Source organism: Malaya genurostris, chromosome 2 (genome assembly GCF_030247185.1).
Source record: "Malaya genurostris strain Urasoe2022 chromosome 2, Malgen_1.1, whole genome shotgun sequence".
Lineage (NCBI taxonomy): Eukaryota > Metazoa > Arthropoda > Insecta > Diptera > Culicidae > Malaya > Malaya genurostris.
In genome coordinates, this window is record NC_080571.1 from 94,338,812 (window position 1) to 94,359,035 (window position 20,224).

At 37.6% G+C, this 20,224-nt stretch overlaps 1 protein-coding gene across 2 annotated transcripts in view; it reads left to right on the forward strand.

Moving 5' to 3' along the window:
• Positions 1-20,224, forward strand: part of LOC131432350 (uncharacterized) — a 370,503-nt gene that overhangs the window by 257,524 nt on the left and 92,755 nt on the right. The gene's annotated exons all lie outside the window — the stretch shown is intronic.

Consider the following 20,224-nt stretch of genomic DNA (forward strand, 5'->3'; position numbering starts at 1 on the left):
ATCCTTGAGTGATTCTACTGTGTCTCCTCCGTTCATGCCGGTTCGCGACTCGCTCTTCAACTATTTCGTGTGCATTCGCATAATGGCCCATCTCGTGGTTTCGTTATGGCATGTCTCGACAAGAAATTGACACAAAGTTTACTCACAGATTACAGACATCCAAGTAAAGTTATATGTCGGTAGTGTTGGGAAAAATCAATATCTCGAAAATCGCGGCACAAATTTTTCGCACGTGATTTTCAGACAAAAAATCATCGATCAGAAAATTCACTGCTGATTTTTCGCAAACCCGATTCTCACTGAAAATGATTTTACATGACAAAAATCAGTTGTGAAAATTGCATGAGTGAACATTCTCATCGATGATATTTATAAAAAAGTTCGCACATTAAATATATCTGATATGATTCTCGAATAGAAGATTTCGAAGCGAATTTACCTCTTGCAATTTGATACTCTGTTGTACGAAATTTATACATCAATACCGTGATGGTAGAGTAGTATCATCAATAAAAGCAGCAAGTGCACTTTCATGCTGTGATTAATAATAGTTATAATGATAATAAAAAAATAAATCCACCTAGTGGTGGACCCTATATTTTCAAAAATACCACTAGAAGATTCTGTTAAGAAGTTTTTTATCAAGCTTAAAGAAAATAAGAGACGTTCATTGGGTATAAAATAACATACCCTTTTCAATTTGAGAACAGTTATGGTAAGTTAGTAAGAATTCCTCTTTATTTTCGCATTGTCGCCCAATGACGGTTTGAAATTTTAAACACACTTCACTATATAGTTCCGGAACCGGAAGTCGTACCCGGTTGAAATTTAATAGAAAACTATGAGACTATAGGACCTTTCATTTGAGCCTAAGTTTCGGAAAATCGATCAGATCATCTCTGAAAAAATTGAGTGAGTTTCGTTTTAGAGTTTTTGACCACCACCTTAGTTAGAAATCATTGCCTATTCCATTAAAATAAACGCTATCTCTAAACAAAAAGTAGCTGTCATTTTCAGATTCGATTTAATGACTGTTTTCCTTTCGATGCGCTTTAAATTCTTATTATTTTTATATACAGATTTTCAATACAGAATTTTGATCCCCCGATACAGATATACAGATTTTTCGTCTTAAAACTATAGATTTAAACCTGGCAACTCTGCACGCTATACGAAATTGAACAAAGCACGCTGTGTGCTAGGCGGTGGTGTTATCTTCTTCCGTGACAATAAATACCGATGCGTACCGGTATTAGGTTGTCATTTTGTATGATGGTTTGAAAGTTCAGACACTCATCGCCCTATAATTTCGGAACCGGAAGTCGGATCTGGATGAAATTACGAAATATCTTTTAAGATAATGAGAGCTTTAATTTGAATTATGATTTGTGAAAATCGGTTGAAATCGAGAAATCGAAGTGAGTTCCGTTTTTAGAGCTTTTCTTCATTATTATCGATGCTTTCGGAAGCGGAAACCCGAGATTAGTAGTCTGAAAATAGGTTTTCATAACCACTAACTAACAAGATCTACCAACTAGATGAATTTACCGGTAAGTTTCATAAAAAAAGCACCTCGTTTTACCATCGCTTGTAATACAGTAATACCGGAACCGGAAGTCGAAAATGGATTAATTTTTCGGGAACTTTTAAAATAATTTCAAAACCTTTTATTTGCATTTTAGTTTGTGAAAATAGGTTAAAAAATTGCCGTGTGCATTTTCTCATAGATTTATACATGTTACCTTAAAATTCCGGAGCCGGAAGACAGTTAAATTCAATAACAGTCTATGGGACAATAAGACCTTCTATTTGAATATAAGTTTGTGAAAATCGTTTTAGTCATCTCTGAGAAAATTGATTCGTCAAGTTTCGCTGACACAAATAATCACTTGCGAACTTCGAGGTTCAGAGTTTTGCGGATACTTGGTTCTTTAATGAAAATCTCGGAAGTGATTTTTTCAGAGTTTTTTAGAAAATTTCTTGAACTGATTTTTTCACGATAATGAAATAAATTTTTCTAATCATGATTTTCCCAACACTATATGTCGGTAATGAATAAGAATCCTACTTTTGCAGAATGGCTTCTTCTTTGACTACAATTCAAAAAATCGATTGAATTCAGGAACATAAGTCATGAATTAGTTTTCGGTTACGTACATTAAAATTTTCTCCTGACATAGAAATATAAGCAGCCCTAGCATAAAAGTCGACTCAATTTTTATTACTATTGTAGTGGAAATATAACAACATCAGCAGGATTGAAATTTTGTTATTCGGAAAACATGCAAATTACATCCATAACCATAATGAAAAATAAAATTTACATTTTTCTACGTCCCTTTCAAACAACAGGAGATAGTTTACTGAGCATTCGTGAGAAAATATTAGGTCTTGTCTGTGTAGCGATTCGAACTGGTATTTTTCATCCTACCACTCCCAACAACCTGTAATTCCGGTACCGGAACTCGAATCCGAATGGCATTCATTAGCTGGATTCATAGATCCTTCCATTTGACTCTAAATTCGTGAAAATCGGTTAAGCCGTCCTCGATCTTTCTCTACTATTCATTTTATATATACATTTATTTTTTTGTCGGAGAACTCTCCGTCGGTGTAGTCTAAATCCTTCGCCGGGGATAAGACAAGTAGATTGCGACGTAGCTCCGGTATGGATCGTCGGGGCGACCCAGGCATCCTGCCGATCGATCCGTTCACGGCTATCGGAAGCGTCGGTTACGAGAGAACTTCCATCGCCGGGGAATTCTTCACCGGTGTAGGCTAGATCCTTCGTCGGGGACTAGTCGAGTAGAACCCAAAGCACCGAAGTCGAGTCGTCGGGGCGCCAGTGAACCGGAAGCTATGCTCCAACCGGAATCACAGGACCGACCTCGGCACTCATTCGAGTGTCCCGGTGGCGTAACATGAATGATCGGTGTCGAGAGAACTTCCTTCGCCGGGGAACTCTCTGTCGGTGTAGACTAGATCCTTCGCCGGAGACTGGCCGAGTAGAAGCCACAGCATCGAAGTTGAGTCGACGGGGCGCCAGTGAACCGGAAGCCATGCTTCAACCGGAATCACAGGACCGACCTCGGCACTCGCTCGAGTGTCCCGTGTGGCAAAACACGAGATTCGGTGTCGGGAGGAACTCTTTCGTCGGGGAGCTCTCCGTCGGCGTAGTCTAAATTCTTCGACGGGGATTAGATGAGTAGATTACGACGTAACTCCGGTATGGATCGTCGGGGCGCCAGTGAACCGAAAGTCATCCTCCAACCGGAATCACTGGACCGACTCAGGCATCCTGCCGTTCGAACCGTTCACAGATTTCGGGAGCGTTGGTCCCTGGGAAACTTCCATCGTCGGGGAACTTTTCCGTCGGTGTAGGCTAGATTCATCGTCGGGAATTAGCCGAGTAGTTCGTGACGTAGACCAGCCCTGGGTCGTCGAGGCGCCAGAGAACCGGAAGCTAAACTCCAACCGGAATCGCCGGACCGACCGCGACATCCTCCTGGTCGATTCCCTGTAGCGAAACGAGTGGCTCAAAATCGAGAGCTAAATGGCCCAAAAGTAGAAGAGAACGACGCAGACGTCCATGACGATGCATAAGTCCGGGAAGGGTGCTTTGAGCACCGATAGCCTTCCACCCCGAAGTAATACCTAACGGTAGTTCCGGGGAGGTAGGGTTGGAGATCCAAGGTGTTTTAGTGGGTAGTTCCAATTATACAGTGGTAATCCTGGGGAGAGTCCCACACTCTGTGCGTAAATGCATTTCACCTAGTAAAAAAAAAGAAAAAACACTCACACCCCTACATACTTTCATACTATCACATACATACAAGCAGACATTCTCTCGGTCATACATATTTCTGGTAATAACAAACAATATACGAATATTCTCCGAGTCAAAGCGAAATTTCGAAAAATGAATTTTTCATCGATAGAATATTTTGAGGTTATGCTTTTGTGAAAGCCTAGATAAAGAGGATTAAGCCATTCACTAAAACTTGGCGAAAAGCTCATACCACGTCGTGTCCAAAGAATGACGCAACTCTTCACTTGCCAGTCGATCGCTAATCTTTTCTCTCTTTCTTGGTGAAGCGCAACGAATATGCGTTTATTTTGTCTTGAATGGTTTCCAGTTCTATTGTTGTATCCGTATCACAGATAGTGTGATGTGTGTTATATGTGTTCGAAAATCTACCTTATGATCAACAAAGAACCGGAATTTTGATTTTAAACTTTCCGCGCTTGTCCAATCGGTAAACTTTTATTCTCTCAACGTTGGCAACACTTTTATACACATTCTGTCAAATTTTGACGCATATCGTACGATTAGTTTTTGTTTGGCGTCTATACAAAGAAGAATTTTCGTGTGGCGATTTTTATAATGGATGAAAATTTAGAACAACGTGCGTGCGTCAAATTTTGTGCTGCAAATGGATTTAAGTGTTCCGAAACGTTGAAAATGTTAGAAAAGGCCTTTGGTGAATCGTGTCTAGGATAAACACAGGCATACGAGTGGTATAAAAGCTTCAAAGGTGGTCGTACAAGCTTGGATCATGATGAGATCCCTGGCCGTCCAACAACATCTGTTACTGAAGAAAACATTGAATCGGCGAAGCAAATCGTGTTGCAAAATCGTTCTGTACCCATTAGAGAAATTGCTATGTTGTTGGGCATCGCTTTGAAACGCGTCGCTTCTCGGTTGGTGCCAAAAAAGCTGAATTTCAATGAATGGTTGTGTCGCGATTTTTTGGCCAAAAACTCAACCAATATCATTAACCAAGCACCGTACTCTCCAGATATGGCCCCGTGTGACTTTTTCCTCTTCCCCAGACTCAAATTGCCATTGCGGGGAACGCGTTTTGAGACCATAGAGACCATAGAAGAGAATTCGCTGCGTGAACTAAAGGCCATACCTTCGGCGGCCTATAAAACTTGTATGCAATACTGGATCAAGCGTTGGCATGCATGTATTGCCACAGGAGGAGAGTACTTTGAAGGCGATAATAAAGAAATTTATTAAAAATTGAAATTTTGCGTTTTTAATAAAATTCCGGTTCTTTTTTTATCATAAGGTATACTTAATTAATTGTTACTACACTGGGTTTCATAATAATGTGGTTCCTGGTATGCGTGGGACTGTTTGTGAACCTGAGGACAAAATACACTAAATCAGCTTCGAACCATTTCTGCTCTCTTTTAGAATAGTAGCATAAAGCTAAATCCACCATTCACAGGAAGAAAATAGATTCGATTCCTTCTGAGCATACGAGAAGTTTTTTTTTAAATTCTTTGGTCCGAAACTCATTTTAATGAAAAAGTGTTGATATAAAATGGCATGTAACTAATTCTTAGGAATAGAGCATTAAACCTATTATTGTTGGTTTGTTTCATTGAATCTCGTTATCATCCGTACCATAGAAAAGAGAACCGTTTTCCAATGATTAGTTCCCGGTTCGCTTTTCCTTCCGTTATGATTTTGATACACTCGATCGGAGGTGGATTGGCAAACCTCTGGTTTCTGCTGTAAAACTGCAGAGTTTTTTGAAAAGTCAATTTTGCTTGTTGAAATTAATTGTGAGAAGAGTGCTTTTCGAAAAACAAGGTGATTGATGGCTTGGGTTATGGAGGGTTATCCTATATTTGTGCTTAAGGCACATAACCGTTGTCACTTTTCTTAGACTCGTCAGTGCATTTTAATGTCTTTGTGTTCAATGAAAGGGAATAACTACGTCCAAGAAAGATATCTTCCCAATAGTAGCACATAAATTACACAATTAGATCAGTACTTATATAAGGCAACAAAATCACATTCAAATCTTAACCAACGCCATATCACAATTGCAACTCGTCGATTCTCGGCACATCATTATTATGCAAACGAAACAACCCCATGATGAATCAATCGTATTAACAGATCAATTCACTCCTCATACTATCCGGTCGAGGAAACAACGGCACGGTACAAGGTCAATTTAAATAATAATATCATTTATTCCAGTGTCGGCATCAATTTCCATTCAGCACTCGACACTGTGTGTAAACAAACAACTGCACCAATTCAATGGCACTTCTTCGCTAAGCAAGCAAGCAGGCAAGTTGTTTTCCCCTTTGGCACTAATAAGACTAATTTGCAGCGCTCTTCTGCAACATCATTGTCCGCCAGCTACGTGCTCATAAAATCATCTCTGCGCCTGACACCGATGCATCACCCTCCTAGGACCCGAGTGCAAGTCCGATGGCTTCATCTCGTTTTGTTGGGAGCTTTTTGCTTCTGTTTGGTATAATTATACAATCAGAAGTAGCGTAGTGAGGTTTGCTAGCGATCTTTAAGATCCTTTGGAAATCCGAATTTCCCACCAGATTTTGTTCAAATTATGTAACACTATAATCATATAGTTAATTGAAATTGTTGAGAAAACAACTCGCCGATTCGCACTACAATGGGGCTGGCTGTAGACAACCACTAAATCCCGGTGAACTTTTTTATGATATATTTATTCACATTGTGAACCGAAGGTGCCGAAAGCTGATGAATATTATCACTTGTCATGAACAATAAGCAATAAAGAAGATTAAGCTAATTGACGCTGGAATCATGTTCTGGGCCTCGAGCTTCAAAGTTACTACTTTTTTCAGTTTAGTTTCTTCGTAACAAAATATTGAGATTATTGGTCCAATATATAATGACAACAAACTGCGGCGCAAACTCTGGCGGAACACGATTTCATGTTAAAAATAATGTAATATCATCAATTTCTTAAGTTATTTCATAATACAAACGGTCTCAGATCTTAAATCGTTCTTGAATAAATGTAATACTCAACACAATTTCCAATTAAATTATACAGACTCAGGTTATTGAATACAATTTTCTTCTTACTTTTTCCATCAATCTTTGTCAGGAATTTATACCTTTTTCCATTAACCATGTCGGATCGTTTTGAGTTTTGAGTGTTTTTTTATTCAATAATATAATATAATTTTAGGCACTGTCTTGGCTCTAAGATGCCAAGGGTATTTTCTAATCTTAATTAACGACTAACTTAAAACTAGAATAGTATCATTAGACTATGTCATCTCGGGTTCTCGAAAATCCAGTCTTCAGCTGGCGATCGGCAGTGGTCGATGAATTGAATAGTGTATGAGTCTTCCAGATGGCGTTGGTAAATATCTATGCTGGCCACATCCTTCGGTCCGTGTGGGTCCGCGGGAAACACCCCCAGGCTACGAAGGCCCGGCGGGTGGCCCGCATGCTGGTCATCGAGAGTTTTAAATTTATTTTAAATTATTATTTTTTACGCATCTATTAACTTTTTTACTCTTTCTTCGTCAGCCTTTTTCTTGTCTATGAATTGATTTGAAACCCGTTTACACCATTTTAATTCAAACATTTTAATTCGACGAAATTCCGGTGAATTTGTTTGGTCATATCATTCGGTACAAAACTTCATTGGTTCGGTACTAAAGATGGTCGGGTAAGCATTTTTTTCAAACACGAACCCAACCCGTACCCGATTGAAAATAGAAGTGTTTACCCGTACCCGACCTGAAACCGAAATTTTTTTTTCTAAACTCAAACCCGATCCGTACCCGTTAAAATTGATAAAATCGGCACCCGAACCCGACAAAAATATCTTTTTCTTTACCCGAACCCGACCAATACCCGTCGGGTTCGGGTTCGGGTCGGGTTTCGGTTATTTGTACCTATCTATTCGGCATCACTCCAACACATTTTAAATGTAGTGTTAGGGTGTTATCTTAGACCAAAACATAGTTTATCCGTTGTGCTTCCTTATGAATGGTAAGAGGCGTTTCGTAAGGCAGTCTTCCATTAAATTTCACCATCTAGAACTGGTGAAAGGAGCGCTTATTTCGCTGCATCTGCAAATCGCCTGCTTGATCTGTAGCTTCTTTGCAAATTGTCTTCTTTCGAACATCCTCCAGAACAAGGGGATTGATAGTACCTATTAGCTCTCTCCAGACAGTACCAGCCTAGATGCCGTGTGGAATCCGGCATCCGGAAAAAAATGAACCAGGGTTCCAGCTTCCATGTCGTAAAATGCGACAATTGCAGGAGTTTCTTTTTCCTTTCAGTTATCAGATATTTTCAATGTTTAATTCCTGATTACTCTGATTTACTAAATTATCTCTTCATTCAACCTATCAATTTCCGTCTAGCTTCGGAGAAAAGTTTTATTTGGAATGTTTTCTTCTTCCATGTTATTGATTTTCTTCCAGGATTATAAATTGAATGATAAAAATTAACTATTGCGCAAATCCGTTGATATTACAAAGTTAATAACAGAGGATAACATATATCGGTAAATTGAATACATATTAAAAAAAAACACTTGATATTAATATTTCAAACAAATAAATTAATGTTTTTCACGGTAGCCGGCTGCCCAGATCGACCAATATAACCAATTAATAATTTTAAAAAATAATTAAAATAATAAAGCGGAAATAATACAGAATCAAGACGCGCGTGAAATCTGTTGACCTTTATTTGGTGATTTAAAATGATTTTATAACAACTGTTTAGAATATGTCAATGCAATGAATCAGCTATTTTGTCTAAATCCTATTCACTCGTTTATTTTGTATCACGTAATTTCATTTATAAAGAGCTGTGAAATTCCGAATAAGAGCTGTGAATCAAGACTTCCCGGGACTTCAATTAAGGATATTGTAGAAACGTTCACTCGGGAAGTCAGTGAGCTTAGTGGTGCATCCGAGCATCTTGAAACCGGAACATACTGAGTCGCGCGCGAATAATACCAATACTGAAATTTTTACTAACAAATATCCTTCTCCCGTGACATTGTGGAGTGCGCAGTAGTATATACGGCCTCTAGCAACAACAAGTGTTGGACTAACATCCCTTCCCATTCCTTAGACGATCTACATTCGAGCCTGGCCGGCGCCGGTACTGATCATTGAATTCTGGATTTACCAGTGAAGGATGATTTACCAGTCCCAGATCGGATCATCTAGAAACTCCCTGTACAATTTCAGCTAATCCCGATCAGTAACGGAGTAGCAACCAGGGGTGGTCGCTCAAGCTCTTTCGAACATCCTCCGGAACATCGAGCTTAGACCCAGAGATGCCATATATTTTATTAGAAAATCTGTATAGCTTTGTATAAAAAATCTGTATTTATCTAAATTCACTAATAATATGCAATTTCTACAATAAAATTATGTCAATTTGCAAGACAAAATTGTATTGGAAATTTCAAGCAGCAGACTGGAACTACTGTATTATTAACTATGTAACTTGACGGATCAAAAAATCACACTATGAATAAAATATACTCAAATTCTCAGGTTTTTATCGATACGATTCAAAAGTTTCGGTGCTTCATTTTTGTTGTGCACACCCTGTATAATTACCACTTACCATGCACTTGTGCATGGGTTCCTCGATGGATGGTTTAAACTAGTTTTGTGAACTAAAAATTTACATCTAAAATATTTTTTTTATTTTATTTTATTTGGGAGCAGGGAAAAGCCCGCTGGAGCTGAAATTTACAATCTCTCTGTCCAGCAGGCATAAAACCTCCTCATCTTTTTATATCAACAGATTACAAAGATCCAACAGATATACTGCATAATACTAAGGGCTTAAAGTAAAATTACTCCCGGCGAGGGTCAAGAGTGACTGGACCTGCATCCTGCTGTCCGTGAGGGTCCGCGGGAAAACCCCCAAGTCACAAACACTCGGCAGGTGTCCGGCATGCTGGACATTAAAGAGAGTGGCCCTAGGAGAGCGGTGAATAATAGCAATGCAGGAAAAAAAGTAGAGAAAATGAGAGAAGTGAATATTGTAGTAAATGGAATTACAAGGGCTTCGAAGGGGTGGAAAGGGGGGGAGTCAAAAGATCAAGTTAATTGTCTCAAAAGATGGTGAAAAGATGAAGAAGGGGGGATGCAAAAAGTATTAGTAACATCATAAAGATCTAGTTAGTTCCGAAGAAGATGGTGGACAGTCGGCGGATTGAGAGAGTCGAGCGGATGTTAGAAACAAACCTAATGGTGAATATATTCTTGGTTGCATAATCGATAGAGAACGGAACCAGACTTACTAAGAGAGTAATAAACTAAGCTTGTGGATTAGATACTAAATTAACCCTAAAGCTAAGTCTAGAATTTAAGTATTGGAGTTGGAAGGACTGTTTGAGATTGTGTTTGAAAAAACTGTTTTATGGTATTGCGAGACAGGGTAAAATCAAATACATGAGAACATCGATTGAATAGACGACACATTTTAAAGTAAGGTTCATTATAGCCATAATTAGTGCGAGCGGTTTGAATTCTCAGGAATTTATGAGATCGAAGATTTCAAGAATGAATATTAAAATTTAGTTTGCCTAACAATTCGGGGCAATCAATTTGAGATTGCAACAGATCTGCCACGAATATTGCCCTGGAGAGATCTCGGCGAATAGAAAACAGGTGTAGATCGATCAGTTTACAGCGTTCCTGATTCCCGGAGGTTGTTGGGATCTCTCCAAGGAAGACTACGAAGAGCAAAGCGAAGAAATTTACGCTGAACAACTTCGATGCAATTGCTGTCCAGTTTAAATAGGGGGCCCAGACGACAGAAGCGTATTCTAGAATAGAACGAACCAGTGCGCAATATAGTGCTTTTAAGCAATATACGCTTTTAAAGTTCTTTGTGACTCGAAAAATAAAACCAAGTATCTTGGAAGCCTTAGAGATAATATACTCGACGTGATGTTTCAAACTAAGTTTAGAATCCAAAAGGACTCCCAGGTCCTTTACAGTCAGTTCTCGCTTGAGGATAGTTCCGGAAATAGTATAGTTAAATACTACGGTTGTGCGTTTGCGAGTAAAAGAGGTCACGGAACATTTAGATGGGTTTAATACCATTCTATTGAGGTCGCACCAGTTGGAGAAAATATCCAACTGTTTTTGTAGGAATCTGGCATCTTCGTGATCTTTAATAAGATGGAACAATTTAAAATCGTCGGCGAAAGATAATTTCAAGCATTGCATCGAATGGTTCAAATCGTTCAGATAAAGTAAGAATAAAAAGGGTCCAAGACGACTGCCTTGAGGTACACCCGAGTTAGCTCGAAAAGGTGCAGCTTTACAGTCTCCGATTTTAGTTATCATACTACGACCAATCAGTTACGAATGCAACCAATTCAAAAAAGATCCATTGAATCCAAGTCTGTCAAGTTTAGCAATAGCTATTTGGTGATTTATTTTATCAAAAGCAGCGGAGAAGTCTGTATATATGGCGTCAACCTGCTGTCGCTCCTGTAGCGACTGAATTACGTAGGATGTATAACATACCAGGTTTGTAGATGTGGATCGTTTTGGCATAATAGCGTGTTGAGTTGAAGATATGTAGCTAGAGCAGTTGTGGGTAATGAAGTCCAAAACGATTATTTCAAAAAGCTTAGATACAGCACATAATGCAGAAATTCCGCGGTAATTTGATATATTGCTTTTATCACCTTTTTTAAATACAGGAAAGATGAACGATTTCTTCCATGAATTAAGAAAAATTCCTGAGCGTATTTAAAATGAAATCAAATTTATCAATCAGCGAAAAAAACTTAACCTTCTTCAATTGAGTGATTTTTTCTGTTGTTTCATGTGCAGTCCGAGCTCGAACGTTCGTTTTTTTTTAAATAGAACAGAAAAATTCTGAATAATGATTCAAAGTTTGTTCATTTGTAGTATTCGTGAATATTGTGTTAGTAGATTGTTTCTCTTTTCCAGCTAACTATATGTCAAGTTATTCAATCATATCTTCGTATGAAACCAAGTGCTAAGCATTGAGAAAAAATGCATGAGACATTAATAAAGTAATATTCCTAAAACACTTAGACTCACCAGACAGAAAGAACGATTTCTTGAATGTCTTCTAAAGATGGAGGGAACTCTTATCCCAAATCAACGGGTTCCCACGAATCCAACCGCCTAACGCTTAGAAAAGAATTGATCGTTGCTAAGGAAAGTTTGAATTTCATGACCGGAAGGGCTAGTATTTCGAAATCGACTTCATTGGTTTCCTTTGTTCATTAGATTTCATTAGATTTGTTCATTTCGAAATCTTTCTTGTTTCACTATCCTAACGTAAACAATTTATAGTTGTAATAACTTGACGAAAAACTCTCGTAAAATTTCACAATTAATAATTTTAAATAGTGGAAGCAATCGTTTTCACGACTGTACAAGTTCACCGCAAGCTTCTGGAAATAATTGACTAGCTGTTGAAATTGTTGCTCTTGTTTTTCAAAAAACAAGAATTTTTATAAAAATTTACACTGAGGTCTTTTTCTATGCTATTTTAAACGGCTTTCTTAAACGTTTTGTCTTAGAAATGCATAAAATTTCGAAATTTGGTGTTTTTTTCATAAATACATTTATTTCTTAAGGCAGTTTCCGAAAGTTTTTCTTCGCCGTAGCATATCTTTTACACAAAATTCTTATCCTAATTTAATTCTAACATAGTCACAACGATTTCAATTTATTAAAACATATTCCTCTTATTACTTAAACATCATCTTAGGTAACTCGTCATTAATTATGAAATCTACTCGGAAATATTATTTGAACCAAACGATTAACTTCTATAAATTATAAAATAAGCTGTTATTTTCAGACATTTTGTTGATAATTTCATAAACTGTTTCGAGTTTGTTTGTATCATTACATAATTTTTATTCTAATTTAGCTATTGGTTGAACTCATGGACGCAGCTGGAATCAGAACTAAGTCTTAAAAGGGGCCTTATTAAATTATTAAATTGAAACTCCAATTTTCTTTATGAAATGATAAATAAGTTTCATGTATGAAACGTCACGACAAGCAAGAATGTCTCGAACTGAGACATTGGATAGTCTACCTTGGGTACGCAAAGAATTTATTAGTTGAGATCTGACATCACGATACTCCACGCATGTCCAAACGACATGATCAATATCCCGATAACCTTCTCCGCAAGCACAATGATTAGTCTCGGAGAGCCCAATTCGAAGGAGATGTGCATCTAACGTGTAGTTATTGGACATGAGTCTGGACATCACACGAATGAAATCCATGCCTTTGTCGATATTTTCGGAATAATTGAGTGCATCCACCGATCCAGATCATCTTTATCCCAAGAAGCTTGCCAGCTGGCAAGTGTTCTTTGGCGAGACGAGCTATAGAATTCGTTAAAAGCAATCGGTCTCTCATAAATTTCACCCTCAATAGCACCACGTTTGGCTAAAATATCGGCTCTTTCATTGCCTGGAATGGAGCAATGAGCCGGGACCCAGACTATAGTGATTAGATAATTATTGTTCAATATGTCGTTCAGGCACTGTTTAATTTTGCCCAGGAAAAACGGTTCAGTCTTGCCAGTCATGTTTGAGCGAATGGCTTCAATTGCACTCAGACTATCTGTGAAGAGGAAATAATGGTTTGGAGATAATGTGACGATTACACTCAAACTATAATGAACTGCTGCTAGCTCTGCTATATAAACAGATGCAGGTTCTTTAAGCCTAAATGAGGCCGAAACATTATTGTTGAACATACCAAACCCTTTCGCTTCTTCAATTCGCGATCCGTCCGTGTAAAACATTTTCTCAGAGTCAATATGCCTAAACTTACTTGAAAATATTTTTGGGATTTCCGCCGAGCGTAGATGATCCGGGAAAATTTGGTGTTATCCTAAAATTTTTTTGAGTCAACTCTCTGACATTTGGAAAACTAACGATTTTTTTCAGTAAATTACACCAAAATTTCAACGTTTCATGACATTTAGCACAAAAATTTAGATTTTAGCAACTGCAATTAATGTACAACAAGGCGCATCTACAGCAACTAACAACGAACCCAAGACTGCGAATTACAAAGAAAACGAAGAAAAAACGGAAACCAACAACGATACCACCGATGCGGCAATGGATGACGAGACGAGCCACGAACAAGGTGCCCTTCAATCGTCTCAAAATAGTAATGGATCCTCTCCTCCTAGAAAAAGGGTGACAATGAGATCCACTAAAAAAACCTGTTTTAATTCACCTAGTAGTGTAATGATGCCTTTCTCATACCAATCATACTATCATTTAATACTGTGGTATTCTTCAAAATAATTTTCTTCGATTCTTAAAAGAATAACCGAAATCGGTTTGTTTGACCGTCTACTGATAAAAACTATCAATTGGAGAAAACTTGAGGTCGATTTAGAAATTTTTTTACGATTTTTTCGCCCAAAAGGTTTTTTGCCCCCCACTGAAAACAGTGATGGTAAAAAATTTTTAACACACTTTACCCTATATTTCCGGATCCGGATGAAATTCAAGAATTACGTATGGGACCACAGGACATTTCATTTGAACCTAAGTTTGTGAAAATCGGTCCCGCCATCTATGAGGAAAGTTATATTTTAATTTTTTTGCACATTTTACCCCATAACTCTGGAACCGGAAGTCGGAATCGAATAATAATTAGGAATTTTGTATGGGACCTTTCATTTTAATCTAAATTTGGGAAAATCGGTTCAGCCATCTCCGAGAAAAGTTAGTGCAAAAAAAACGTTACATACACACACACAAACATTTTGCGTACTCGACAAACTGAGTCGAATGGTATATGACACTCGGCCCTCCGGGCCTCGTTTCAGAAATTTGTTTTCACAGTGATTGCATACCCTTTCTATATGAGCCTTGGTATTACATTCCTGTAGAGGAATTTGACCTTCTGTTTCAACAGACTTCTCACCCGATTCCGTGTGTACAGAACCATTGCATGGCTGGTGCTACGATCCTACTGACACTACGAATGCTTCCAGGTCGGGACTCCAACATACGACATCAGGTTTGTAAGACCAGTGCCCTATGCATTGAACCACCAACCCGGGACGAATGAGAATATATGAGATAATCTAACAAAAACATGGCTGAATCGGCCACGTAAAGCTTGTACGTGAATTGGGCCGAATAAAAAATTTTATAAAAAAAATTACTTACTGACAATTGTTCAAGTTGCAACTAAAGTATTTATAACCGAATCTTCCTAACTTAAACTGCTACTCGCGGACACGCTGTAAAACTGCTATGTCTATTTACTGTAGACCAATTTTAGGTTCAGTTTTTATGACCAATCTTTGTCGGAATGAATAAAATACGGAAACATACCTGGTCTAATAATTCAACCGTGTTCAACTCAATTTCGCTTAAACGAATTATGTGAAATCGATCGATTGGTCCTTCGACAGTTATAGTTATTTTCGATAGAGCCGGTTTCCATGAAAGCTGATCATTATTAGATATAGACTTATATTTGCACGGTCGGAAGAAAGTACAAAAAGCTAGACTAGGCAGGATGAATTGAAATTTATTTTACCTTTTACTTTCGAACTTTGAATCTGTGTTCCCACGCTCACTCAAGGAACACGTTTAGTTTTCAGTACATTATGGTAACGGCACACCGGTAAAGTAAACTTCAATTCTTCCCGCACGCCCCAGTAGTAAAAAAGGTGGTTCAAGACGGGTGGAATTGAAGTTTATTTCGCCGGTGTCGGTCGCATAGTGTAAAGAGAGCAGGCATGTCCAAACACTGCACTGCACTGCGTGCTTCATATAACCACCGCCACCGCGTGTATTGAGAATGTCATTGCGTGCCAGTGCACAAAAAGAAACACTAAACGCAATATCCGAAGCCACGGTGCTCGTGGCGCTGTTTTATTTTCGGCACCGGTGTTTCAAGCTTCGGCATACACCGAAACCGCGTATTTTCAGTTTCGTTAAACACCGGAGCCGAGTGTTTTCAATTTCGCGAAGGCACCGAAGAGCACCCATGCGTTGGTTATACTGTCAATCAATTGAATTCAATCAGACGCGTATTGATGAAAAAAGAATTAATCATTCAAACGCATTTTTCGTCATACCGTGGCGCTATAGGTGCTTATAGTACAAGCAACGTATGCGGCAAAATCGGAAACACTCGGCTTCGGTGTTTGCCGAAGTCAGGAACACTCGACTTCAGTGCTGCCCGAAAATCCAAGCACCGGTGTTTGACAATTACACGACCACCGCTTCGAGTGCTTTTTCTACTGCGTTCGGTGTGTGTTTTTCAACACGGGCACGAAGCGTAGCATTCAATACTCCTGGTGGTGTGCTCACGAGTGAAGGTGAGTACCGTGCAGAACGGATCCGTGTTTTTGCCATGCCTGAAAGAGAGAGCGAGAGCTATCTTGCTCCTCGGCTAAGGTTAAGAACTGAGATTTAAAGTGGCAGGTAAAATAAATTTTAATTCTTCCTGCCTAGTCTGGTTCTTTGTACCAAGTTCATAATTGAATCTGTCTAAAATACAGTATCGTTTTTTTTATTTCACATCTTTTAAGTTCAATAACCGAAATTCCCCAAGCATGAGCAACCAAATCGATGTAGAAAACTTTTCAAAGGCGATAGTGGAATATGTTTAGTATAAGTGTCTAGGCAATTCAATTTTATAGCGGCGACAAAATTCCCGAAATTTGCATAGCCTGCTCTATAATCGTTCCGGCAAAATGTTTAATTGCTGAGAATCTCGGCAATCCTAATTTTGGTTACTGTTTATAATTGTCGAACTTGTAAGCAATATTTTTGCTGTTAGCTCAGCAAAAGCGTTCAGGATTGAAACATGAATTGCTGAGTAATCAGTAATCGAGCACAGAAAGGATTGTACTTTATTATTGTATAAATAATTATCACTAAAACTAGAGTAAAACTGGGAAAGGAGTGTTTTATTCAGGTACATTTAAATTAAGAAAAAACATCCCGGATAAAACGTTTGTTACTAGTGTTCCTCAACGCCTCTACCTGAAAATAAACATATACCTTATGATAAAAAAAGAACCGGAATTTTTATTTTAAAATTCCCGCGCTTGTCCAATCGGTAAACTTTTATTCTCTCAACGTTGGCAACACTTTTATACACATTCTGTCAAATGTTGACGCATATCGTACGATTAGTTTTTGTTTGGCGTCTATACAAAGAAGTTGAAAATTTTTCGTGTGGCGATTTTTACAATGGATGAAAATTTAGAACAACGCGCGTGCATCAAATTTTGTGTTGCAAATGGATTTAAGTGTTCCGAAACGTTAAAAATGTTAGATAAGGCCTTTGGTAAATCGTGTCTAGGAAAAACACAGGCATACGAGTGGTATAAACGCTTCAAAAGTGGTCGTACAAGCTTGGATCATGATGAGATCCCTGGCCGCCCAACAACATCTGTTACTGAAGAAAACATTGAATCGGCGAAGCAAATCGTGCTGTGAAATCGTTCTGTACCGATTAGAGAAATTGCTGTGTTGTTGGGCATCAAAGAGATGATTTCCAACGCAGATAGTTACCCCACATTCATCGAATGCATCATAACTGGTGATGAGGTGTGGATCGTCGAAACCGCACAACAATCGACCGAATGGCGCTTCGAAGGTGAGCCGAAATCATCCATTATAAAAATCGCTACACGAAAATTTTTCAACTTCTTTGTATAGACGCCAAACAAAAACTAATCGTACGCTATGCGTCAAAATTTGACAGAATGTGTATAAAAGTGTTGCCAACGTTGAGAGAATAAAAGTTTACCGTCCAATCGTAGGCGTAAGGTAAGCGCGGGAATTTTAAAATGAAAACTCCGGTTCATTTTTTATCATAAGGTATATGAAATTTGAAAAAAATATGAAAAGTTTACAGGACAATTGCATGCATGGATCGCGACACTATCCTATTGATACCAAGAATCCTTAATCATACTACTGCTGTCTAGTAAGAGTGAGTATTGAATCCACTCTCTACAAATCGTGCTTTTTTAAAAATGAAAAAAAAACAACAAATAATCGATCTCGAATCATTCAAACATGAAATTGTGAAAAATAAGGTTTTCGTTGAATTGAAGAATTGACGATTTATAGAATCATATTCTGCTAGGAAAATAAATATTTTTTATAAAAATTCAAAATATTGCAGATGCCTTTGAATTGTTTTAGCTGTAATGTGTTATTGATTAGAACGTAACGAACGTCATTTATTAATATTTTAGCCAAGTTTCAAATAAAAATACTGTTAAAAATATAGATCCGTTTATTTTTCAATTTAGATATTCTTTTCAGCTATTTCTTTAACACCATTTCTGTACAAGTGACAGTTTCCGAGAGGCTTGGAAGAAACTGCATAAAAAAACACACTCCCGCTATTTTTAAAAATCAGTCATGAGATGAATCGGCCTTTCTATCCATGCAAAACAAACGACTTGCACAAAGATCCATCCATATCGAAGAAAGGCGATCTCTTTTTAATGTTTTTTGCTGTTAATTTCTGGCATTACTCTGATTTGTACACTGGTATGTTTGATTTGACATGTACTTGTTCAGAACAGTGCAAATTGTTGTTTTTGGTTATCAAACTAACTCCTCCTTCGTGATCGGCAAGGAATTGTATGCATATAGCGCTGTTAGATTTGTTTAACCGAATTTGCACGCATTGAATTTCCATTAAGGAACCTTTTCTTGTTTGTTGCTCGTTAGGTTTCCACAAATCTTGAAATCGATCGTTAGTTCACTGCATTGTATTATTCTTTCTAGATACTTTATGACAGCGTCGAACGAGAAACGAAATTGAACTTATATGCAATAGTTATTTTGTACTATTTAGCAAGCTGCATGAATGAATTATTTTTACTTAGCTGATGTATAATAGTGGCTAGAGAATTGCGATTCAAAATTTTTGATAATTTCCAGCGCTCTTGTTGCTATCCAACGCCAATAGGGATGAAGGGAACAATAGTCCTACGTCCATTGATTCGACGTCGCTGTTGTTGTTAGAAACATGTTTGTGTGGTACTATATATTACTATATATATTACTACTAGTTTCCTTGAAAAAATATTAGTATTTCGGTAATGATTAGTTAACCTACTCAAAAACATTGTTTTGTTCATTTAGAGGTTAACCTAACTTTGTGCTTAGGTTTATTGTGAATGTACTTGATTGTTACTGTTGAAATTGGTTTTGGAGTTTTTGAAAGTTTTATAAAGAAATTAAATTATTAAATTATTTCTCCACGTGATTCATTATAAAACTTATCAAAATTTGAATGGAAGCCATCATCGCCATTGAATATTTAGGCATGCAAACATATGTGGAATAATAAGAAAAGGCGTTATTTCACTGCTGGGAGGATAAAAAATGATTTTATATAATACAATCCTTTGTAATCAGCTCGTCGTTACGACATAAAACCTAATACTGAGTCAATTTGTTTACCTACAAAATGGAATAGTTTTGAACCTAGTTAAACCTAGACTTACTATCTCATGCTCTATTTCGATTAAACCAATTAAACGAAATCTAACAAACGAAGCGAACCTGCGTTTCTGTTACTTTTGCATGTGTAAGTCAAGCTAAACAGCATGAATCAGCAACATAGAACATGTAGTAGGATTATTACTTTTATTATTATTATTATTATTATTATTATTATTATTGACTTTATTACACCACCGGCACGGTATTTCTGTACTACCGGATGTGAAAATTTCACATTTTTTCAAATAAATTTGAATTCATCGACATTCGTTTATACTTTCGACCATACTGATCATAAAATAGCTATAATTTTTATCAACCGCAGCACCGTCTTTTACCAATATTTCACTCTAGTAGCAGACAACCGTTTCGATTTCTTCATAGCGTGTGCAAAACAGAACAAAGCACGCATCGTTTGTTTTGTGTTTTCTTCTTCTTTCGGTGTGGTACATATTATAGAATGGCGATCTGAAAACTTTGACACTCATAGCTCTGTAACTGCGGAACCGGAATTCGGATCCGAATGAAATTTCACAGTAGCTTTAAAGATAACATGAGCTTTAATTCCAATCAAGACATGTGAAAATCGTTTTTCATGTTTTAATGCACCATTTTCGGTCCTTCGGAACAGGAAAAGGGGGACCAATAGGGCCCAATTAAGCTATTATGCCCACAAAATTAAAAAGCTCTGCAAACTAGACGAATTTATCAGACAGTTTTATGGGATTTGTACCTATTTTTGATCATCGTTTGTGGAAAAATACGAATGAAATTCGTAATTTTCCACTTATCACGCTTCAGTTCCGGTACCTGAAGTCGGATCTGGATCTGGATGTTCTAGAAATTTTTAAGAAACTATAAGACATTTGAATCTTAGTTTGTGAAAATTTGTTGAGCTG